The 26,760-nt window shown below is 39.4% G+C and overlaps 1 protein-coding gene across 2 annotated transcripts in view; it reads right to left on the bottom strand.

Annotated features, from left to right (window-relative positions):
* Positions 1-26,760, bottom strand: part of SLC4A3 (solute carrier family 4 member 3) — a 2,820,719-nt gene that overhangs the window by 969,406 nt on the left and 1,824,553 nt on the right. The gene's annotated exons all lie outside the window — the stretch shown is intronic.

Genomic DNA, 26,760 nt, shown 5'->3' with positions numbered 1-26,760 from the left:
CTGTAACACTTGGGGAAGGTAACTTATCTACCCTCTTACCTATAACACTTGGGAAAGGTAACTTATCTACCCTCTTACCTATAACACTTGGGAAAGGTAACTTATCTACCCTCTTACCTATAACACTTGGGAAAGGTAACTTATCTACCCTCTTACCTATAACACTTGGGAAAGGTAACTTATCTACCCTCTTACCTATAACACTTGGGAAAGGTAATGTATCTACCCTCTTACCTATAACACTTGGGAAAGGTAACTTATCTAATCTTTTACCTATAACACTTGGTAAAGGTAACTTATCTACCCTCTTGCCTGTAACACTTGGGAAAGGTAACTTATCTACACTTTTACCTATAAGACTTGGGAAAGGTAACTTATCTACGCTCTTACCTATAATGCTTGGGAAAGGTAACTTATCTACCCTCTTACCTGTAACACTTGGGAAAGGTAACTTATCTACCCTCTTACCTATAACCCTTGGGAAAGGTAACTTATCTACCCTTTTACTTGTAACACTTGGGAAAGGTAACTTATCTACCCTCTTACCTGTAACACTTGGGAAAGGTAACTTATCTACCCTTTTACCTATAACACTTGGGAAAGGTAACTTATCTACCCTCTTACCTGTAACACTTGGGAAAGGTAACTTATCTACCCTCTTACCTATAACACTTGGGAAAGGTAACTTATCTACCCTCTTACCTATAACACTTGGGAAAGGTAACTTATCTACCCTCTTACCTATAACACTTGGGAAAGGTAACTTATCTACCCTCTTACCTATAACACTTGGTAAAGGTAACTTATCTACTCTCTTACCTATAACACTTGGGAAAGGTAACTTATCTACCCTCTTACCTGTAACACTTGGGAAAGGTAACTTATCTACCCTCTTACCTATAACACTTGGGAAAGGTAACTTATCTACCCTTTTACCTATATCACTTGGGAAAAGTAACTTATCTACCCTTTTACCTGTAACACTTGGGAAAGGTAACTTATCTACCCTCTTACGTGTAACACTTGGGAAAGGTAACTTATCTACCCTTTTACGTGTAACACTTGGGAAAGGTTACTTATCTATCCTCTTACCTATAACACTTGGGAATGGTAACTTATCTACCCTTTTACCTATAACACTTGGGAAAGGTAACTTATCTACCCTCTTACCTGTAACACTTGGGAAAGGTAACTTATCTACCCTCTTACCAATAACACTTGGGAAAGGTAACTTATCTACCCTGTTACTTGTAACACTTGGGAAAGGTTATCTACCCTTTTACCTGTAACACTTGGGGAAGGTAACTTATCTACCCTCTTACCTATAACACTTGGGAAAGGTAACTTATCTACCCTCTTACCTATAACACTTGGGAAAGGTAACTTATCTACCCTCTTACCTATAACACTTGGGAAAGGTAACTTATCTACCCTCTTACCTATAACACTTGGGAAAGGTAACTTATCTACCCTCTTACCTATAACACTTGGGAAAGGTAACTTATCTACCCTCTTACCTATAACACTTGGGAAAGGTAACTTATCTACCCTCTTACCTATAACACTTGGGAAAGGTAACTTATCTACCCTCTTACCTATAACACTTGGGAAAGGTAACTTATCTACCCTCTTACCTATAACACTTGGGAAAGGTAACTTATCTACCCTCTTACCTATAACACTTGGGAAAGGTAACTTATCTACCCTTTTACCTATAACACTTGGGAAAGGTAACTTATCTACCCTCTTACCTATAACACTTGGGAAAGGTAACTTATCTACCCTCTTACCTGTAACACTTGGGAAAGGTAACTTATCTACCCTCTTAACTATAACACTTGGGAAAGGTAACTTATCTACCCTCTTACCTATAACACTTGGGAAAGGTAACTTATCTACCCTCTTACCTATAACACTTGGGAAAGGTAACTTATCTACCCTTTTACCTATAACACTTGGGAAAGGTAACTTATCTACCCTCTTACCTGTAACACTTGGGAAAGGTAACTTATCTACCCTCTTACCTATAACACTTGGGAAAGGTAACTTATCTACCCTCTTACCTGTAACACTTGGGAAAGGTAACTTATCTACCCTCTTACCTATAACACTTGGGAAAGGTAACTTATCTACCCTCTTACCTATAACACTTGGGAAAGGTAACTTATCTACCCTCTTACCTATAACACTTGGGAAAGGTAACTTATCTACCCTCTTACCTGTAACACTTGGGAAAGGTAACTTATCTACCCTCTTACCTATAACACTTGGGAAAGGTAACTTATCTACCCTCTTACCTGTAACACTTGGGAAAGGTAACTTATCTACCCTCTTACCTATAACACTTGGGAAAGGTAACTTATCTACCCTCTTACCTATAACACTTGGGAAAGGTAACTTATCTACCCTCTTACCTATAACACTTGGGAAAGGTAACTTATCTACCCTTTTACCTATAACACTTGGGAAAGGTAACTTATCTACCCTCTTACCTGTAACACTTGGGAAAGGTAACTTATCTACCCTCTTACCTATAACACTTGGGAAAGGTAACTTATCTACCCTCTTACCTGTAACACTTGGGAAAGGTAACTTATCTACCCTTTACCTATAACACTTGGGAAAGGTAACTTATCTACCTTTTACCTATAACACTTGGGAAAGGTAACTTATCTACCCTCTTACCTATAACACTTGGGAAAGGTAACTTATCTACCCTCTTACCTATAACACTTGGGAAAGGTAACTTATCTACCCTTTTACCTATAACACTTGGGAAAGGTAACTTATCTACCCTCTTACCTATAACACTTGGGAAAGGTAACTTATCTACCCTCTTACCTGTAACACTTGGGAAAGGTAACTTATCTACCCTCTTACCTATAACACTTGGGAAAGGTAACTTATCTACCCTCTTACCTGTAACACTTGGGAAAGGTAACTTATCTACCCTTTTACCTATAACACTTGGGAAAGGTAACTTATCTACCCTTTTACTTATAACACTTGGGAAAGGTAACTTATCTACCCTTTTACCTATAACACTTGGGAAAGGTAACTTATCTACCCTCTTACCTGTAACACTTGGGAAAGGTAACTTATCTACCCTCTTACCTATAGCACTTGGGAAAGGTAACTTATCTACCCTCTTACCTGTAACACTTGGGAAAGGTAACTTATCTACCCTCTTACCTATAACACTTGGGAAAGGTAACTTATCTACCCTTTTACCTATAACACTTGGGAAAGGTAACTTATCTACCCTTTTACCTATAACACTTGGGAAAGGTAACTTATCTACCTTTTTACCTATAACACTTGGGAAAGGTAACTTATCTACCCTTTTACCTGTAACACTTGGGAAAGGTAACTTATCTACCCTCTTACCTGTAACACTTGGGAAAGGTAACTTATCTACCCTTTTACCTATAACACTTGGGAAAGGTAACTTATCTACCCTTTTACCTGTAACATTTGGGAAAGGTAACTTATCTACCCTTTTACCTGTAACACTTGGGAAAGGTAACTTATCTACCCATTTACCTGTAACACTTGGGAAAGGTAACTTATCTACCCTCTTACCTGTAACACTTGGGAAAGGTAACTTATCTACCCTTTTACCTATAACACTTGGGAAAGGTAACTTATCTACCCTTTTACCTGTAACATTTGGGAAAGGTAACTTATCTACCATTTTACCTGTAACACTTGGGAAAGGTAACTTATCTACCCTCTTACCTATAACACTTGGGAAAGGTAACTTATCTACCCTTTTACCTATAACACTTGGGAAAGGTAACTTATCTACCCTCTGACCTGTAAAACTTTGGAAAGGTAACTTATCTACCCTTTTACCTGTAACACTTGGGAAAGGTAACTTATCTACCCTCTTACCTATAACACTTGGGAAAGGTAACTTATCTACCCTTTTACCTATAACACTTGGGAAAGGTAACTTATCTACCCTCTGACCTGTAACACTTGGGAAAGGTAACTTATCTACCCTCTTACCTATAACACTTGGGAAAGGTAACTTATCTACCCTTTTACCTATAACACTTGGGAAAGGTAACTTATCTACCCTCTGACCTGTAACACTTGGGAAAGGTAACTTATCTACCGTCTTACCTATAACACTTGGGAAAGGTAACTTATCTACCCTTTTATCTATAACACTTGGAGTCCCCCAAGGATCCATCTTAAGTCCCCTCCTATTTTCCATATTCATTAGTGACTTGCAAAAAGTAATATCAGATTCTACCCGTATTCAATACCTGGATGACTGAACCCTAATATGTTTTGCTGCAACCTCAGAAGAACTACAGACATTATCCCAAAACATATTTAACATAGTTGAAGATTGGATCGTCTATCACCGTCTCATACTAAATCCCAAAAAAAACAAACTGCTGCTGTTTTCCCCATCTCGTAAGACCTCCTCCCTAACCTTCTCCATTAAATCTAACAATGGCACTATTATCTCACCAAACTCCTAGGAGATATAGTCGACAACAACCTAAAGTTTGACTTGCATATTGACCACACAATCAAAACAGCAAATAAAAAACCTGGCTTTCTACATAGAATCAAACCCTTCTTAACTCCCCTAGTCAGAACTGTTCTTGCTCACACTCATCTACTATTCACACTTCTCTACGCCTCTCCTTTATACAACAAAATGAGTAAAATCAACCTGAACAAGCTCACAACCTGCTATAATCATATTGCCAGATTTGCCACCACCTCTGCCTATAGGACCCATCACTGCCATAACCTCAAACTACTAGGCTGGCTTGAACTAAATAACCTTCTACTAAATAACGAACTAGTAACTGCCCACAAGATTCTCTACCAGCCAGAATGGCACCTGATCTTAAAACTCTCATCACCCCCTACCAGGACCTTAAAACTATTTGATCCTCTAACAAAATGCTAGCTTTCAGCTTCAAAGCTAAAAACTCAGCGGGGGAAGCCCTGTTTATGAACTCAGTTAATAAAGTCTGGAACTCTCTTCCTACAGAACTAACCTTACAATCCTCTCCAACCCAATTAAACAAAAAACTTAATTAATACTTCACTATGCGATGGCTCTGTCCTTGTTCTACCCCTGACTAATCCCCATACTCTTCTACTTTGCACCCAATTAGGGTCCCCTAGCAGTGTCTCTGAATCCTAACCTAATTACTCTGTACAAACATGTTGTTTAAGTGAAATCTAGAATGGATTTTGAGGAACCTATAAAGAGACACAGAAATATAAATGAAAATTTTGAATGTTGGGCTGGGAACTCGGAAAGTGACCTACAAATATATTGTATCCGATCTATCTTGAATTATACTAATAGTGGAATGGTTTCAATATATACATATGTAACAATTTCTCTGGATTGTATTTCTCTATTGTATTTTACATTGTATTATGCTGTTATGTCTTCTGTATGGAGCTTTTCTCCCCGGACCTCCGCTGAAAATGGACATATATCCAGTTGGACCTTCCCGGTTAACAAATGTAAAATAAAGAAATTTAAAAAAAAAATATATATATATATATATATAAATATATATATATATATATATATATATATATATATATATATATATACATATATATATTCAGTGCTTCCAACTTACTAAGTCCTAATATGTGCCACCCAGCCACACAAAATCTATCTATATATCAGTATTAAGCTACCATATCTTCTATTTAATCTTGCAGCCTATATAGCAAATGCTCTAAGCTTATACTTTACTCTCAACCTAATTAACTGCTACCCTCCCTCATTTCTTCCCTACTGCAATACTGCAATGTTCACACATACACTAATATTTTATACCATCAACTGCACTCATGCTTGTCTTGTATATTTAAAATCATCTTATTATTACTCACTGTCCCCTAGTATTTGTATAACTTGAATACTATGTATCTTATTGTATCACCTATCTATAATTCAGTATTCTGTATCATGGCTGTTTGATTTTGTTTTGATTCTGTAACGTTATCATGTTTGCTTTAGGAGCTTTTCTTCCCAGGCCTCTACTGGAAATGGGCTCACTCTGGCCCAGTAGACCTCCCACTAAAGAAATGCAAATAAAATAAAATAATAATAAACAGTATAAACAAATAGTTCCAAGTGCAATAACTGTAAAGCAAATTGAGTCAATGCATTATCAGCACAATTAACAGAAGATGGTGTAATCCTGTACTCTCTAGACAGGTACTATAGAGAGGCAGCTTTAAATGTAGCAATCACTAACAAAGTAACAACAGTATGTCAGATGATGCAATCCAATACTTCGTACAGAAGTACTGTGGAGCAGTAAGTTTATACGCACACAGTACTGCAATCAGCAACAAGCACTACTGTGTCAAAACCAGTGATCAAAAAGTACAATTAATAACTAAGATAATAAGTTAATCTGGTTTCTATACACCTAGTATAAGTAACTCGCAACAATGTAAAATTACCTGAAATAAACCCATCAAAGGTTTAGTATTACTTTAGATACTAACTGAAATGAGCAGTACTACTCAGCAACAAAATGCTATCATGTGATATTACCTAGATGTAATAACTGTACAGTCAGCAGAAAAGTGATTTAAATTTCAAAGATGCAACCAGATGAAGTGTGGTTAGTGAGTTACAAAGTTAAAAAAGGATATAATAATTCCTACTATATATAATATGACAATAGCAAAATCAGTCACAGTGAAAAGCGCATTATCTATGACAAGGATGTAGGGGTTGCATCACCTGTTGTAGATTCTGCTCTTGTGTTGGGACTCATGGAACACTCCTGTGATACAGTGATACTATTCCTTTACAGCAGTGGTGCACAATGTCCGGCCCCTGGGACAAATCCGGCCCTTGATGCAACACCATCCGACCCCCAGTGAGTAACCAAAATTTTTTTAAAAAAGTGAAGAAATGCTATGACTTACTCCAGTAATGCAAACTTTCCAGCACGCCCTTATTTACCTAATTGACTGCAGTTGCGAACAGCTCTAATTTTAGCTGTGAAAGTAACTATTCTTTGTTGTTTATAACTTGTAGTCTGTAAACAATAGTAACTTTCTGCAAGAGTTTGTAATAAGTCATGGCTGCAAGTCAGAATAAAGTTAAATGCAAAGTTGACATAGAAAACAAGCAATTTCATGACTGCTGTCTTAAATAAACATGCCAGTCACCTGTACCTATTGTTAACTCGTAACGACTTACTATGTTTTGAGGTGGCCCACAGATGCATTAAGAATTTGTGTAGTGGCCCTCCCCACAAAAAAGCTTGTCCACCACTGCTTTACAGGTATAACTTTTAAACAGAATGTCTATTTAATACGGTAATGCTGTTGTTTTCCTGTGATGGAACACATGTACTTTGTTTTTCTTACATGACTGCAGAAGAAAGCAGGTACAGAACCTTGACTCACGCAAAATGCAGTGCGTTTTAAATGAAGCACACTGACAAAAATGTAAAAAGGAGTTACATGAATAAACTTTAAATGTGTTATTTTTGCACTTTATTCAACTACGTTGAGCTTATTGTAAGAACACAGTGCTGTTACTGTAAAGTATTGTGCAATATTTAATTTCAGTGAAGTACATCAGGCTGGCAAAACAGATTAAAGGTACTCTGGGGAAATGGCTCTATTAATAAAGTGACACCATTTAATGATGCATTTTCCATTACCGCAAACACCTCCACTACAAATGCATCACTTGTAACTAATCTGTTATCCTCTTTCTTACATGACAGCAAAACCATAATAAGAAGTAGGGGGTCTCCGCATTCAGGAAGTGGTGGTCCTAAAATTGTGGCGGAAATGAATGCACTAAAATGATATTATAAACAAAAGAATAATAGAGAAAACTGCAGTTGCACCACTAAAAAAGTAGCTTAAACAAATGAAAAGCAATACCAAAAATAGCAACAATTCTGTCAGTCGCTTGAGAAGTACTAGAAATATACTTCATTGCAGAGCAAAGCAAGTTTAATTACTGCCTGAAGCTCCAGGAATACTGAAAAAATGATGTCACTGACAATGAAGTTCACGGAAGGCATAGACTGCTGGCAAGAGAATATGACACACTCCAAACCAGAAGAATAACCCGCCTTCAACATTTTTAGTTCATACTGTGAGGCAATGACGGTGGTGGTGCTGCGGTAGCGTTGTCGCCTCACAGTTAGATGTTGCCCATTCGATTCTCAGTTAGAGCATCTTCTGTGTGGCAACATGCATGAATGGGCGTTCCTTCGTTGAAGGTTGTGCATTAGGCCTGGCAAGCCAGCATGTAAAAATCTACTGCCAATCATTAGCGGACCGGAGTTCCACTGTGACGACCCCTAACCAGGAAAAGCCGGAAGACACAAACAAACTGTGAGGCAGTGAATGTATAACCCTGGAAATATCTGAGCAGCTTGGCTAGTGCCTACAACCAGAGACCAAAAATATGTAAACACACACGTATGTTATATTTATGAATCTACTATAAACAGTCAATCCGTGAAAGCTTGGATATCCTTAATGTTGACACACTTAATGTCAGCATAAATACTAGACACCCTACACGGCATGCTCCAAGGCTAATCCACAGAACACACAATACAAAGGAAGGTGTTTTACAGAGGGCAAGCCCACCTGCACCCCACACACAGAACCTGCTAATTGTATATACTAAGTCTGAGAGCACATATTCCACAGAGAAACAGCATATCCCCCTGTCCCGGGGACTGTTGATCTCCCACATATATCAACCATCTGCATGTATCAACCAAAGTGATTTGACAATACAGAGGTCAACAGAAGTAAATTTCACTCAGTAGTTGGCAATCCGTACATCTAAATATATATTTATTTCTATATGTATTTCTCTCTCTCTCTCTCTCTCTCTCTCTATATATATATATATATATATATATATAGATAAACTATAAATATCTGTGTATGTGTGTATGTGTGTGTGTGTGTGTGTGTGTGTGTGTGTGTGTGTGTGTGTGTGTGTGTGTGTGTATATATATATATATATATATATATATATATATGTGTGTGTGTGTGTGTGTGTGTGGGTGTGTGTGTGTGTGTGTGTGTGTATATATATATATATATATATATATATATATATATATATATATATATATATATATATATGTATTTGTGTGTTTGTGTGTGTGTATGTATATATATATATATATATATATATATATATATATATATATATATATATATATTTACATATTTCTGTATGTGTGCACATCTATCTATATATTTATTTATATAATAGAAAGTGGAACTGACTGCATCTTTCTCACTGTAGATCCCCTCTTTTGTAAGAGCGCGTCCTGTTACTTCTGGTTTTGCATCCAAACAAGTCTACACTGTTTATGTTTTCCTCACCACTCTGTCAATAGTATAACTCACATGCGCTCACCATCCTCTCTGTTCTGTATGATGGAAGGATCCTAACAAACTTACAGACCACTTTTCATGAATATACTAAAGAGCTGCACGTATCACACAACTCTTTTACAACTACACTAGTAATCATTCTGTCATTACAAAATATGCAACACTAAATACTATAGGGTAATACAAGCACCAGTAATTTATTACATTTTATCATGCTTTTTAAATGCCCTTATCAATAATAGTTCAAATGTGCACATCTGTATTTTCTACTATGTACCATTAAAATGTATATTTGTATAACATATAACACATAAACTACTGTATTATAAATTATCTTCCAAAAAGAAACATAAATGTAAAATGCTATGAATGTGCACCACAAAAGTCACAGAAAGGCATGCAGACAAAAAATGACTACAATAACTGAGGGGTCCATGCAGTTTGAAAGGAACGGGTTTGAACAGATTCTAGAGTGCAAAACTGAAGAACAAGCAACTCAGAGTAGTAGGAAATGACGGCAACGTATTTAACTCCTACTTCAGTGAAATGTTTGGTAAACTTATGCAGATATCCAACTCCTCTAACCTCATTGACCCCTCCACCTCCTCAAATAAAAACAACTCATTCTCTCTGAAAACTGTTCACATTAACTACATAAAAACCTCCTACATAAGCTTAAGCCATGCTCTCCATCTGTGGACAACCTACCTCCACTCTTCCTGAAGCTAGCTACTAACTCCATAGCTCTACTAATTTCCATTCTTATAAACCAGACTACACATGAATCTCCTGTACCCTCATTCTGGAAACAATTTTTTACCATACTTATCCACAAAGTAGGTAACTCCACAGAACTATCTAACTCCCAGCCCATATCAATATTGTCCCCACTCTTCAAAATACTCAAAAAAAGTGTACATAAGCAACTCATGGACTACTTACTACAAGAAAACCTTCTCACTACCACCCAACATAGCTTCTGCCCAAATCACAGCACTACTACTGTCCTACAGGAAAACCTTCTCACTACCACCCAACATGGCTTCTGCCCAAATCACAGCACTACTACTGTCCTACAGGAAAACCTTCTCACTACCACCCAACATGGCTTCTGCCCAAATCACAGCACTACTACTGTCCTACAGGAAAACCTTCTCACTACCACCCAACATGGCTTCTGCCCAAATCACAGCACTACTACTGTCCTACAGGAAAACCTTCTCACTACCACCCAACATGGCTTCTGCCCAAATCACAGCACTACTACTGTCCTACAGGAAAACCTTCTCACTACCACCCAACATGGCTGCCCCAAATCACAGCACTACTACTGTCCTACAGGAAAACCTTCTCACTACCACCCAACATGGCTTCTGCCCAAATCACAGCACTACTACTGTCCTACAGGAAAACCTTCTCACTACCACCCAACATGGCTTCTTCCCAAATCACAGCACTACTATTGTCCTACAGAAAAACCTTCTCACTACCACCCAACATGGCTTTTGCCCAAATCACAGCACTACTACTGTCCTACAGGAAAACCTTCTCACTACCACCCAACATGCCTTCTGCCCAAATCACAGCACTACTACTGTCCTACAGGAAAACCTTCTCACTACCACCCAACATGGCTTCTGCCCAAATCACAGCACTACTACTGTCCTACAGGAAAACCTTCTCACTACCACCCAACATGGCTTCTGCCCAAATCACAGCACTACTATTGTCCTACAGGAAAACCTTCTCACTACCACCCAACATGGCTTCTGCCCAAATCACAGCACTACTACTGTCCTACAGGAAAACCTTCTCACTACCACCCAACATGGCTTCTGCCCAAATCACAGCACTACTACTGTCCTACAGGAAAACCTTCTCACTACCACCCAACATGGCTTCTGCCCAAATCACAACACTACTACTGTCCTACAGGAAAACCTTCTCACTACCACCCAACATGGCTTCTGCCCAAATCACAGCACTACTACTGTCCTACAGGAAAACCTTCTCACTACCACCCAACATGGCTTCTGCCCAAATCACAGCACTACTACTGTCCTACAGGAAAACCTTCTCACTACCACCCAACATGGCTTTTGCCCAAATCACAGCACTACTACTGTCCTACAGGAAAACCTTCTCACTACCACCCAACATGGCTTCTGCCCAAATCACAGCACTACTACTGTCCTACAGGAAAACCTTCTCATTACCACCCAACATGGCTTCTGCCCAAATCACAGCACTACTACTGTCCTACAGGAAAACCTTCTCACTACCACCCAACATGGCTTCTGCCCAAATCACAGCACTACTGCAGTCCTGCAGGAAAACCTTCTCACTACCACCCAACATGGCTTTTGCCCAAATCACAGCACTACTACTGTCCTACAGGAAAACCTTCTCACTACCACCCAACACGGCTTTTGCCCAAATCACAGCACTACTACTGTCCTACAGGAAAATCTTCTCACTACCACCCAACATGGCTTCTGCCCAAATCACAGCACTACTACTGTCCTAGAGGAAAACCTTCTCACTACCACCCAACATGGCTTCTGCCCAAATCACAGCACTACTACTGTCCTACAGGAAAACCTTCTCACTACCACCCAACATGGCTTCTGCCCAAATCACAGCACTACTACTGTCCTACAGGAAAACCTTCTCACTACCACCCAACATGGCTTCTTCCCAAATCACAGCACTACTATTGTCCTACAGAAAAACCTTCTCACTACCACCCAACATGGCTTCTGCCCAAATCACAGCACTACTACTGTCCTACAGGAAAACCTTCTCACTACCACCCAACATGGCTTCTGCCCAAATCACAGCACTACTACTGTCCTACAGGAAAACCTTCTCACTACCACCCAACATGGCTTCTGCCCAAATCACAGCACTACTACTGTCCTGCAGGAAAACCTTCTCACTACCACCCAACATGGCTTCTGCCCAAATCACAGCACTACTACTGTCCTACAGGAAAACCTTCTCACTACCACCCAACATGGCTTCTGCCCAAATCACAGCACTACTACTGTCCCACAGGAGAACCTTCTCACTACCACCCAACATGGCTTCTGCCCAAATCACAGCACTACTACTGTCCCACAGGAAAACCTTCTCACTACCACCCAACATGGCTTCTGCCCAAATCACAGCACTACTACTGTCCTACAGGAAAACCTTCTCACTACCACCCAACATGGCTTCTGCCCAAATCACAGCACTACTACTGTCCTACAGGAAAACCTTCTCACTACCACCCAACATGGCTTCTGCCCAAATCACAGCACTACTACTGTCCTACAGGAAAACCTTCTCACTACCACCCAACATGGCTTCTGCCCAAATTACAGCACTACTACTGTCCTACAGGAAAACCTTCTCACTACCACCCAACATGGCTTCTTCCCAAATCACAGCACTACTGTTGTCCCACAGGAAAACCTTCTCACTGCCACCCAACATGGCTTCTGCCCAAATCACAGCACTACTACTGCCCTACAGGAAAACCTTCTCACTACCACCCAACATGGCTTCTGCCCAAATCACAGCACTACTACTGTCCTACAGGAAAACCTTCTCACTACCACCCAACATGGCTTCTTCCCAAATCACAGCACTACTATTGTCCTACAGAAAACCTTCTCACTACCACCCAACATGGCTTCTGCCCAAATCACAGCACTACTACTGTCCTACAGGAAAACCTTCTCACTTCCACCCAACATGGCTTTTGCCCAAATCACAGCACTACTACTGTCCTACAGGAAAACCTTCTCACTACCACCCAACATGGCTTCTGCCCAAATCACAACACTACTACTGTCCTGGGAAACCTTCTCACTACCACCCAACATGGCTTTGCCCAAATCACAGCACTACTACTGTCCTGCAGGAGGACCTTCTCACTGCCACCCAACATGGCTTCTGCCCAAATCACAGCACTACTGCTGTCCTGCAGGAAAACCTTCTCACTACCACCCAACATGGCTTCTTCCCAAATCACAGCACTACTGCTGTCCTGCAGGAAAACCTTCTCACTACCACCCAACATGGCTTCTGCCCAAATCACAGCACTACTACTGTCCGACAGGAAAACCTTCTCACTACCACCCAACATGGCTTCTGCCCAAATCACAGCACTACTACTGTCCCACAGGAAAACCTTCTCACTACCACCCAACATGGCTTCTGCCCAAATCACAGCACTACTACTGTCCTACAGGAAAACCTTCTCACTACCACCCAACATGGCTTCTGCCCAAATCACAGCACTACTACTGTCCTACAGGAAAACCTTCTCACTACCACCCAACATGGCTTCTGCCCAAATCACAGCACTACTACTGTCCTACAGGAAAACCTTCTCACTACCACCCAACATGGCTTCTGCCCAAATCACAGCACTACTACTGTCGTGCAGGAAAAACTTCGCACTACCAATCAACATGGGTTCTGGCCACATCACAGCACTACTACTGTCGTGCAGGAAAACCTTCTCACTACCACCCAACATGGCTTCTGCCCAAATCACAGCACTACTGCTGTCCTGCAGGAAAACCTTCTCACTACCACCCAACATGGCTTCTGCCCAAATCACAGCACTACTACTGTCCTACAGGAAAACCTTCTCACTACCACCCAACATGACTTCTGCCCAAATCACAGCACTACTACTGTCCTACAGGAAAACCTTCTCACTACCACCCAACATGGCTTCTGCCCAAATCACAGCACTACTACTGTCCTACAGGAAAACCTTCTCACTACCACCAAACATGGCTTCTTCCCAAATCACAGCACTACTATTGTCCTACAGAAGAAACCTTCTCACTACCACCCAACATGGCTTTTGCCCAAATCACAGCACTACTACTGTCCTACAGGAAAACCTTCTCACTACCACCCAACATGGCTTCTGCCCAAATCACAGCACTACTACTGTCCGACAGGAAAACCTTCTCACTACCACCCAACATGGCTTCTGCCCAAATCACAGCACTACTACTGTCCTACAGGAAAACCTTCTCACTACCACCCAACATGGCTTCTTCCCAAATCACAGCACTACTACTGTCCTACAGGAAAACCTTCTCACTACCACCCAACATGGCTTCTGCCCAAATCACAGCACTACTACTGTCCTACAGGAAAACCTTCTCACTACCACCCAACATGGCTTCTGCCCAAATCACAGCACTACTACTGTCCTACAGGAAAACCTTCTCACTACCACCCAACATGGCTTCTTCCCAAATCACAACACTACTATTGTCCTACAGAAAAACCTTCTCACTACCACCCAACATGGCTTTTGCCCAAATCACAGCACTACTACTGTCCTACAGGAAAACCTTCTCACTACCACCCAACATGGCTTCTGCCCAAATCACAGCACTACTACTGTCCTACAGGAAAACCTTCTCACTACCACCCAACATGGCTTCTTCCCAAATCACAGCACTACTACTGTCCTACAGGAAAACCTTCTCACTACCACCCAACATGGCTTCTGCCCAAATCACAGCACTACTACTGTCCGACAGGAAAACCTTCTCACTACCACCCAACATGGCTTCTGCCCAAATCACAGCACTACTACTGTCCTACAGGAAAACCTTCTCACTACCACCCAACATGGCTTCTGCCCAAATCACAGCACTACTACTGTCCTACAGGAAAACCGTCTCACTACCACCCAACATGGCTTCTTCCCAAATCACAGCACTACTACTGTCCTACAGGAAAACCTTCTCACTACCACCCAACATGGCTTTTGCCCAAATCACAGCACTACTACTGTCCTACAGGAAAACCTTCTCACTACCACCCAACACGGCTTCTGCCCAAATCACAGCACTACCACTGTCCTACAGGAAAATCTTCTCACTACCACCCAACATGGCTTCTGCCCAAATCACAGCACTACTACTGTCCTACAGGAAAACGTTCTCACTACCACCCAACATGGCTTCTGCCCAAATCACAGCACTACTACTGTCCTACAGGAAAACCTTCTCACTACCACCCAACATGGCTTTTGCCCAAATCACAGCACTACTACTGTCCTACAGGAAAATCTTCTCACTACCACCCAACATGACTTCTGCCCAAATCACAGCACTACTACTGTCCTTATTTCTTTTACTCATTCTATCTCTCTAGCCAGAGACAACAACAAACTCATTTCCTGTCTCTTTCTAGATGTCTCCAAAGCATTTGACACTGTCTCACACTTCATGCTCTTTTCCAAACACTTCACCTTCAATCTTTCCAGTACATTCATTTCCTGGTTTTCTAGCGATCTCCCCAACAGACAGCAATCTGTTAAATGGCTCTTCTTTATTGTCCCCCTTTTTTGCATCAAGATGGAAAGTCCTCAAGGGTCAGTTCTTGGTCCCTTATTGTTCAACATCTTCACTAATCACATCTGCACATCCTGTACTAACTCTTCTCTCATACAATATGCCAATGACTTCACAATAATCTCCACCTCTGACATGTTCTCGGACCTACACACCCTCACCCAAAACTCCTTCAACTCTATTGAAAACTGGCTGTCTAATAACCAGCTCATCCTAAATCCCCAAAAGACCAAGATTCTTCTCTCACACATCTTAAACCTACCTTCTCCATCACATCACTTAACAACACTGTCATAAATGTAACTGTCAAAAACAGCTCCAACAACACATAAAGGCCACAACTGTAGATAAAAGGTATCAAATAAAACTAAATCAGCACGACTACCACAACTGACAGCATACAAACCTTTAATAAATAAAACAAAGACAAGCACGTCCGCGTGTCTACCAAAGGATTCTTCAGATCATAAAAACAAAATCACATACACATACATTTAAAAAAACAACTAACCAATCATAGTGCTTTTAACATCTCACAGCCAATTATGGCCCTAAGCTAATTTACGCCCTTTCAGGGCTGGTTTCAAAGAGACACATCCATTAAGACCTGGATACCTAGCAGCCTGCAGTTATAGAATCCATTGTAATTCAGCTTTCTATGACATTTACTAGACCCCCCCCACCCATTAATCTGTATGCACTGCAGAACTCTAAAGGTGAAAATGTGATCTCTATCCTCCCTAATATGTTTTGCTAAGGCATTATTATCATTTCCTGTTTTCATATCGTAAAGATGCCTAAGAATTCTATCTTTAAAACTTTTGTTGGTTTTGCCAACATAAAAGCTACGACAAGACTGGCACGTAGCTAAATATATAATATGTTGTATGCAACAATCTGCATATCTTTTGGGTTTAAAAGTAAAGCTGAGGGTTGGGTGTATAAAAACTTGTTCTTTTGAAATAACATGGCATACTCAACAAGTTCTACAGGCATATGTTCCAACTCTAACAGATAGGGGTCTCTGTTTGCCCACAATATTAGAATTATTGTCACCACACAGTTATCTTTTTAAATTCAAACAAATTTTAAACAAAAAAGAGAGATTATACCCTACTATATTTGCTGTTTTATCATCGGTTGTCAAAAGCCTCCAATTCTTCCATATAATGTTGCACACTGGACCCACATCATTTGTACATCTAATGCCAAATCTAAATTTATGACTGTAATGTGATTTTACACTTCCCCTCCTATTAACTTGACTAGCATGGAAGAAGAAAGGTTGGCAGAGTGTCTTTTTGTCATCACAAATTTGTTCCCTAGTTTTATTTAACGTCTCTTTCTTGTAACCCCTCTGTGAAAAATATTCAATCATCTTATTAATAGTAGCTCTTAATTCATCTTCCAGCATACATGACCTTGATGCTCTCATAAACCGACCTCTCACAATATTAGGATAAACATATCTTGGATGCATGCTATCTCGTAACAATAAACTGTTCTTCCAACAATTCTTACAGTGTAGTGAGGTACTAATCATACCATTATGGTTTACGTTGAGGTGCACATCCACTAAATCTATTTCACTACCTGAAATAGACATAGTAAATTTTAAGAAATCTGTTGTACTAGCTATGTATACAAGAAAGGCATCCGGTTCTTTAGGGGTACCTACCCAAACAAGAAAAATATCAACAAAATGACAATAGAAGTTTATACAGTTATGATACATATTAGTACCGAAAACATTTCTTTCCTCCCATGCATTCATAACCAAATTAGCATAGGAATTTGCACAGGGGGTGCCCATGGTTATGGCTGTCATAAATGTGGAAACTCACACCAAACTTATTGGAGTTATCATCAATGATCAACTAAGATTTGACCTACATGTCCACCACTGCATAAAGAAAACACACCAAAAACTAGGCTTACTTTACAGAAATAAAATATTCCTCACAAAAGACGCTAGACTCTCTCTTCCCTATGCCTACCTTCTCCATAGCCTTCTCTGCAGCTCATAAATCTTAACTAACCTACAAGCCTCCCTACTAACTAAACTTGAAACCACTTACAATAAAGTAGCTAGGTTCATGGCCAACCAGACCTGAAACTCACATCACTATCACTCACTAACTTTTAAACTGGCTAGAGTTGCCCCACCAGGTTCTACTCTCTCAGCTTCTTATCATCCACTCCATCCTCAACAAGCCCTCCACCTATCCAGGTATTGCCTCACTCATCTCTTTTATACACGGTCTAGAACCCTCAGGAGTTCTGACCAACAACACCTGGAAATATATAAGCACAAAAGAGCAATAGGCCAAAACTTATATAGCTACACTCCTGCCCTACCCTGGAACAAATTACCCACGTCCATCAGAAAAATACCTCATGCACATGAATTCAAAAAAGCATTAAGACTACCTGTTAAATCCCTGGACATGTCACTGTAAAAGCCCAGGATAAACGTTCCTCCCAAAACAACACCCTTACTCCTACTCTCTCTGACCACTCCTACTACCTTTACCTAATGAATGGCTGGCTGCCCACACTTACCCAATCGTTAATTCACCTTGTTCTAACTGCTCACTCCACTCCACCTAACCTGCATACTGACTTTTTTTCCCGCCTTGACCTGGAGAACTATATCTTACCATCTTGTTCATTACCCTCTGTATTATAGTTGTTCATTACCCTCTGTACTATACTTGTCCATTACCCTCTGTACTATACTTGTTCATTACCCTCTGTACTACACTTGTTCATTACCCTCTGTACTATACTTGTTCATTACCCTCTGTACTATACTTGTTCATTACCCTCTGTACTATACTTGTTCATTACCCTCTGTACTATACTTGTTCATTACCCTCTGTACTATACTTGTTCATTACCCTCTGTACTACACTTGTTCATTGTGCTCTGTACTATATGATTACCATCTTGTTCATTACCCTCTGTACTACACTTGTTCATTACCCTCTGTACTATACTTGTTCATTACCCTCTGTACTACACTTGTTCATTGTGCTCTGTACTATATGATTACCATCTTGTTCATTACCCTCTGTACTATACTTGTTCATTGTGCTCTGTACTATACTTGTTCATTACCCTCTGTACTATACTTGTTCATTACCCTCTGTACTACACTTGTTCATTACCCTCTGTACTACACTTGTTCATTGTGCTCTCCACTATATGATTACCATCTTGTTCATTACCCACTGTACTACACTTGTTCATTACCCTCTGTACTATACTTGTTCATTACCCTCTGTACTACACTTGTTCATTACCCCCTGTACTACACTTGTTCATTACCCTCTGTACTATACTTGTTCATTACCCTCTGTACTATACTTGTTCATTACCCTCTGTACTATACTTATTCATTGTGCTCTGTACTATACTTGTTCATTACCCTCTGTACTACACTTGTTCATTACCCTCTGTACTATACTAAGTATACTTTTTCATTACCCTCTGTACTATACTTGTTCATTACCCTCTGTACTATACTTGTTCATTGTGCTCTGTACTATACTTGTTCATTACCCTCTGTACTACACTTGTTCATTACCCTCTGTACTACACCTGTTCATTGTGCTCTGTACTATATGATTACAATCTTGTTCATTACACTCTGTACTATACTTGTTCATTACCCTCTGTACTATACTTGTTCATTACCCTCTGTACTATACTTGTTCATTGTGCTCTGTACTATACTTGTTCATTACCCTCTGTACTATACTTGTTCATTGTGCTCTGTACTATACTTGTTCATTACCCTCTGTACTACACTTGTTAATTACCCTCTGTACTATACTTGTTCATTACCCTCTGTACTAGACTTGTTCATTACCCTCTGTACTATACTTGTTCATTACCCTCTGTACTACACTTGTTCATTACCCTCTGTACTATACTTGTTCATTGTGCTCTGTACTATACTTGTTCATTGTGCTCTGTACTATACTTGTTCATTACCCTCTGTACTACACTTGTTCATTACCCTCTGTACTACACCTGTTCATTGTGCTCTGTACTATATGATTACCATCTTGTTCATTACCCTCTGTACTACACTTGTTCATTACCCTCTGTACTATACTTGTTCATTGTGCTCTGTACTATACTTGTTCATTGTGCTCTGTACTATACTTGTTCATTACCCTCTGTACTACACTTGTTCATTACCCTCTGTACTACACTTGTTCATTACCCACTGTACTACACCTGTTCATTGTGCTCTGTACTATATGATTACCATCTTGTTCATTACCCTCTGTACTACACTTGTTCATTACCCTCTGTACTACACTTGTTCATTGTGCTCTGTACTATATGATTACCATCTTGTTCATTACCCTCTGTACTATACTTGTTCATTACCCTCTGTACTATACTTGTTCATTACCCTCTGTACTACACTTGTTCATTGTGCTCTGTACTATACTTGTTCATTACCCTCTGTACTATACTTGTTCATTACCCTCTGTACTACACTTGTTCATTGTGCTCTGTACTATACTTGTTCATTACCCTCTGTACTACACTTGTTCATTACCCTCTGTACTATACTTGTTCATTACCCTCTGTACTACACTTGTTCATTAATCTCTGTACTACACTTGTTCATTACCCTCTGTACTATACTTGTTCATTACCCTCTGTACTAGACTTGTTCATTACCCTCTGTACTATACTTGTTCATTACCCTCTGTACTACACTTGTTCATTACCCTCTGTACTATACTTGTTCATTACCCTCTGTACTATACTTGATCATTACCCTCTGTACTACACTTGTTCATTGTGCTCTGTACTATACTTGTTCATTACCGTCTGTACTACACTTGTTCATTACCCTCTGTACTATACTTGTTCATTACCCTCTGTACTACACTTGTTCATTACCCTCTGTACTATATGATTACCATCTTGTTCATTACCTACTGTACTACACTTGTTCATTACCCTCTGTACTATACTTGTTCATTGTGCTCTGTACTACACTTGTTCATTACCCTCTGTACTACACTTGTTCATTACCCTCTGTACTATACTTGTTCATTACCCTATGTACTACACTTGTTCATTGTGCTCTGTACTACACTTGTTCATTACCCTCTGTACTACACCTGTTCATTGTGCTCTGTACTATATGATTACAATCTTGTTCATTACACTCTGTACTATACTTGTTCATTACCCTCTGTACTATACTTGTTCATTACCCTCTGTACTATACTTGTTCATTGTGCTCTGTACTATACTTGTTCATTACCCTCTGTACTATACTTGTTCATTGTGCTCTGTACTATACTTGTTCATTACCCTCTGTACTACACTTGTTCATTACCCTCTGTACTATACTTGTTCATTACCCTCTGTACTACACTTGTTCATTACCCTCTGTACTATACTTGTTCATTACCCTCTGTACTACACTTGTTCATTACCCTCTGTACTATACTTGTTCATTGTGCTCTGTACTATACTTGTTCATTGTGCTCTGTACTATACTTGTTCATTACCCTCTGTACTACACTTGTTCATTACCCTCTGTACTACACCTGTTCATTGTGCTCTGTACTATATGATTACCATCTTGTTCATTACCCTCTGTACTACACTTGTTCATTACCCTCTGTACTATACTTGTTCATTGTGCTCTGTACTATACTTGTTCATTGTGCTCTGTACTATACTTGTTCATTACCCTCTGTACTACACTTGTTCATTACCCTCTGTACTACACTTGTTCATTACCCACTGTACTACACCTGTTCATTGTGCTCTGTACTATATGATTACCATCTTGTTCATTACCCTCTGTACTACACTTGTTCATTACCCTCTGTACTACACTTGTTCATTGTGCTCTGTACTATATGATTACCATCTTGTTCATTACCCTCTGTACTATACTTGTTCATTACCCTCTGTACTATACTTGTTCATTACCCTCTGTACTACACTTGTTCATTGTGCTCTGTACTATACTTGTTCATTACCCTCTGTACTACACTTGTTCATTGTGCTCTGTACTATACTTGTTCATTACCCTCTGTACTACACTTGTTCATTACCCTCTGTACTATACTTGTTCATTACCCTCTGTACTACACTTGTTCATTAATCTCTGTACTACACTTGTTCATTACCCTCTGTACTATACTTGTTCATTACCCTCTGTACTAGACTTGTTCATTACCCTCTGTACTATACTTGTTCATTACCCTCTGTACTACACTTGTTCATTACCCTCTGTACTATACTTGTTCATTACCCTCTGTACTATACTTGATCATTACCCTCTGTACTACACTTGTTCATTGTGCTCTGTACTATACTTGTTCATTACCCTCTGTACTACACTTGTTCATTACCCTCTGTACTATACTTGTTCATTACCCTCTGTACTACACTTGTTCATTACCCTCTGTACTATATGATTACCATCTTGTTCATTACCTACTGTACTACACTTGTTCATTACCCTCTGTACTATACTTGTTCATTGTGCTCTGTACTACACTTGTTCATTACCCTCTGTACTACACTTGTTCATTACCCTCTGTACTATACTTGTTCATTACCCTATGTACTACACTTGTTCATTGTGCTCTGTACTACACTTGTTCATTACCCTCTGTACTACACTTGTTCATTACCCTCTGTACTATACTTGTTCATTACCCTCTGTACTACACTTGTTCATTACCCTCTGTACTACACTTGTTCATTACCCTCTGTACTATACTTGTTCATTACCCTCTGTACTACACTTGTTCATTACCCTCTGTACTACACTTGTTCATTACCCACTGTACTACACCTGTTCATTGTGCTCTGTACTATATGATTACCATCTTGTTCATTACCCTCTGTACTATACTTGTTCATTACCCTCTGTTCTATACTTGTTCATTACCCTCTGTACAACACTTGTTCATTGTGCTCTGTACTATATGATTACCATCTTGTTCATTACCCACTGTACTATACTTGTTCATTACCCTCTGTACTATACTTGTTCATTGTGCTCTGTACTATACTTGTTCATTGTGCTCTGTACTACATGATTACCATCTTGTTCATTACCCACTGTACTACACTTGTTCATTACCCTATGTACTACACTTGTTCATTGTGCTCTGTACTATACTTGTTCATTACCCTCTGTACTATACTTGTTCATTACCCTCTGTACTATACTTGTTCATGACCCTCTGTACTACACTTGTTCATTACCCTCTGTACTACACTTGTTCATTGTGCTCTGTACTATATGATTACCATCTTGTTCATTACCCTCTGTACTATACTTGTTCATTACCCTATGTACTATACTTGTTCATTGTGCTCTGTACTATATGAGTACCATCTTGTTCATTATCCTCTGTACTACACTTGTTCATTACCCTCTGTACAATACTTGTTCATTGTGCTCTGTACTATACTTGTTCATTGTGCTCTGTACTATACTTGTTCATTACCCTCTGTACTACACTTGTTCATTACCCTCTGTACTATACTTGTTCATTACCCTCTGTACTATACGTGTTCATTACCCTCTGTATTATACTTGTTCATTGTGCTCTGTACTATACTTGTTCATTACCCTCTGTACTACACTTGTTCATTACCCTCTGTACTACACTTGTTCATTGTGCTCTGTACTATATGATTACCATCTTGTTCATTACCCTCTGTACTACACTTGTTCATTACCCTCTGTACTATACTTGTTCATTGTGCTCTGTACTATACTTGTTCATTACCCTCTGTACTATACTTGTTAATTACCCTCTGTACTACACCTGTTCATTGTGCTCTGTACTATACTTGTTCATTGTGCTCTGTTCTATACTTGTTCATTACCCTCTGTACTACACTTGTTCATTACCCTCTGTACTATACTTGTTAATTACCCTCTGTACTACCCTTGTTCATTACCCTCTGTACTATACTTGTTCATTACCCTCTGTACTATACTTATTCATTGTGCTCTGTACTATATTTGTTCATTACCCTCTGTACTATACTTGTTCATTACCCTCTGTACTATACTTGTTCATTTGCTCTGTACTATACTTGTTCATTACCCTCTGTACTACACTGGTTCATTGTGCTCTGTACTATACTTGTTCATTACCCTCTGTACTACACTTGTTCATTGTGCTCTGTACTATACTTGTTCATTACCCGCTGTACTATACTTGTTCATTACCCTCTGTACTATACTTGTTCATTGTGCTCTGTACTACACTTGTTCATTGTGCTCTGTACTATACTTGTTCATTACCCTCTGTACTATATGATTACCATCTTGTTCATTACCCTCTGTACTATACTTGTTCATTACTGTCTGTACTATACTTGTTCATTACGCTCTGTACTACACTTGTTCATTACCCTCTGTACTATATGATTACCATCTTGTTTATTACCCTCTGTACTATACCTGTTCATTGTGCTCTGTACTACACTTGTTCTTTACCCTCTGTACTATACTTGTTCATTACCCTCTGTACTATACTTGTTCATGACCCTCTGTACTATATGATTACCATCTTGTTCATTACCCTCTGTACTACACTTGTTCATTACCCTCTGTACTACACTTGTTCATTACCCTATGTACTATACTTGTTCATTATTCCTGTACTACACTTGTTCATTACCCTCTGAACTACACTTGTTCATTACCCTCTGTACTATATGATTACCATCTTGTTCATTACCCTCTGTACAACACTTGTTCATTACCCTCTGTACTATACTTGTTCATTACCCTCTGTAATACACTTGTTCATTACCCTCTGTACTACACTTGTTTATTGTGCTCTGTACTATACTTGTTCATTTCCCTCTGTACTACACTTGTTCATTACCCTCTGTACTACACTTGTTCATTACACTCTGTACTATATGATTACCATCTTGTTCATTACCCTCTGTACTACACTTGTTCATTACCCTCTGTACTATACTTGTTCATTATCCTCTGTGCTATATGATTACCATCTTGTTCATTACCCTCTGTACTACACTTGATCATTACCCTCTGTACTATACTTGTTCATTACCCTCTGTACTATACTTGTTCATTGTGCTCTGTACTATATGATTACCCATCTTGTTCATTACCCTCTGTACTACACTTGTTCATTACCCTCTGTACTATACTTATTCATTACCCTCTGTACTACACTTGTTCATTGTGCTCTGTACTATACTTGTTAATTACCCTCTGTACTACACTTGTTCATTACCTCTGTACTACACTTGTTCATTACCCTCTGTACTATACTTGTTCATTGTGCTCTGTACTATACTTGTTCATTACCCTCTGTACTACACTTGTTCATTACCCTCTGTACTATACTTGTTCCTTGCGCTCTGTACTATATGATTACCATCTTGTTCATTACCCTCTGTACTACACTTGTTCATTACCCTCTGTACTATACTTGTTCCTTGCGCTCTGTACTATATGATTACCATCTTGTTCATTACCCCTCTGTACTGCACTTGTTCATTACCCTCTGTACTATACTTGTTCATTACCCTCTGTACTACACTTGTTCATTGTGCTCTGTACTATACTTGTTAATTACCCTCTGTGCTACACTTGTTCATTACCCTCTGTACTATACTTGTTCATTACCCTCTGTACTACACTTGTTCATTACCCTCTGTACTATACTTGTTCATTACCCTCTGTAATATACTAGTTCATTACCCTCTGTACTACACTTGTTCATAACCCTCTGTACTATACTAGTTCATTACCCTCTGTACTACACTTGTTCATTACCCTCTGTACTATACTTGTTCTTTACCCTCTGTACTATACTTGTTCATTGTGCTCTGTACTATACTTGTTCATTACCCTCTGTACTACACTGGTTCATTGTGCTCTGTACTATACTTGTTCATTACCCTCTGTACTACACTTGTTCATTGTGCTCTGTACTATACTTGTTCATTACCCTCTGTACTATACTTGTTCATTGTGCTCTGTACTATACTTGTTCATTTCCCTCTCTACTACACTTGTTCATTACCCTCTGTACTACACCTATTCATTACCCTCTGTACTATACTTGTTCATTATCCTCTGTACTATACTTGTTCATTACCCTCTGTACTACACTTGTTCATTACCCTCTGTACTACACTTGTTCATTGTGCTCTGTACTATACTTGTTCATTACCCTCCGTACTACACTTGTTCATTACCCTCTGTACTACACTTGTTCATTACCCTCTGTACTACACCTATTCATTACCCTCTGTAATATACTTGTTCATTACCCTCTGTACTATATTTGTTCATTACCCTCTGTACTATACTTGTTCATTACCCTCTGTACTATACTTGTTCATTGTGCTCTGTACTATACTTGTTCATTACCCTCTGTACTACACTGCTTCATTGTGCTCTGTACTATACTTGTTCATTACCCTCTGTACTACACTTGTTCATTGTGCTCTGTACTATACTTGTTCATTACCCTCTGTACTATACTTGTTCAATACCCTCTGTACTATACTTGTTCATTGTGCTCTGTACTACACTTGTTCATTGTGCTCTGTACTATACTTGTTCATTACCCTCTGTACTATATGATTACCATCTTGTTCATTACCCTCTGTACTATACTTGTTCATTACCCTCTGTACTATACTTGTTCATTACGCTCTGTACTACACTTGTTCATTACCCTCTGTACTATATGATTACCATCTTGTTTATTACCCTCTGTACTATACTTGTTCATTGTGCTCTGTACTACACTTGTTCATTACCCTCTGTACTATACTTGTTCATTACCCTCTGTACTATACTTGTTCATGACCCTCTGTACTATATGATTACCATCTTGTTCATTACCCTCTGTACTACACTTGTTCATTACCCTCTGTACTACACTTGTTCATTACCCTCTGT

The sequence above is a fragment of the Protopterus annectens genome, chromosome 6.part0 (assembly GCF_019279795.1).
Source record: "Protopterus annectens isolate FY-2018-M chromosome 6.part0, PAN1.0, whole genome shotgun sequence".
Classification (NCBI taxonomy): domain Eukaryota; kingdom Metazoa; phylum Chordata; order Ceratodontiformes; family Protopteridae; genus Protopterus; species Protopterus annectens.
Note: the sequence above shows the minus strand (reverse complement) of the source record. Positions and strands in the feature narration are given on the sequence as shown.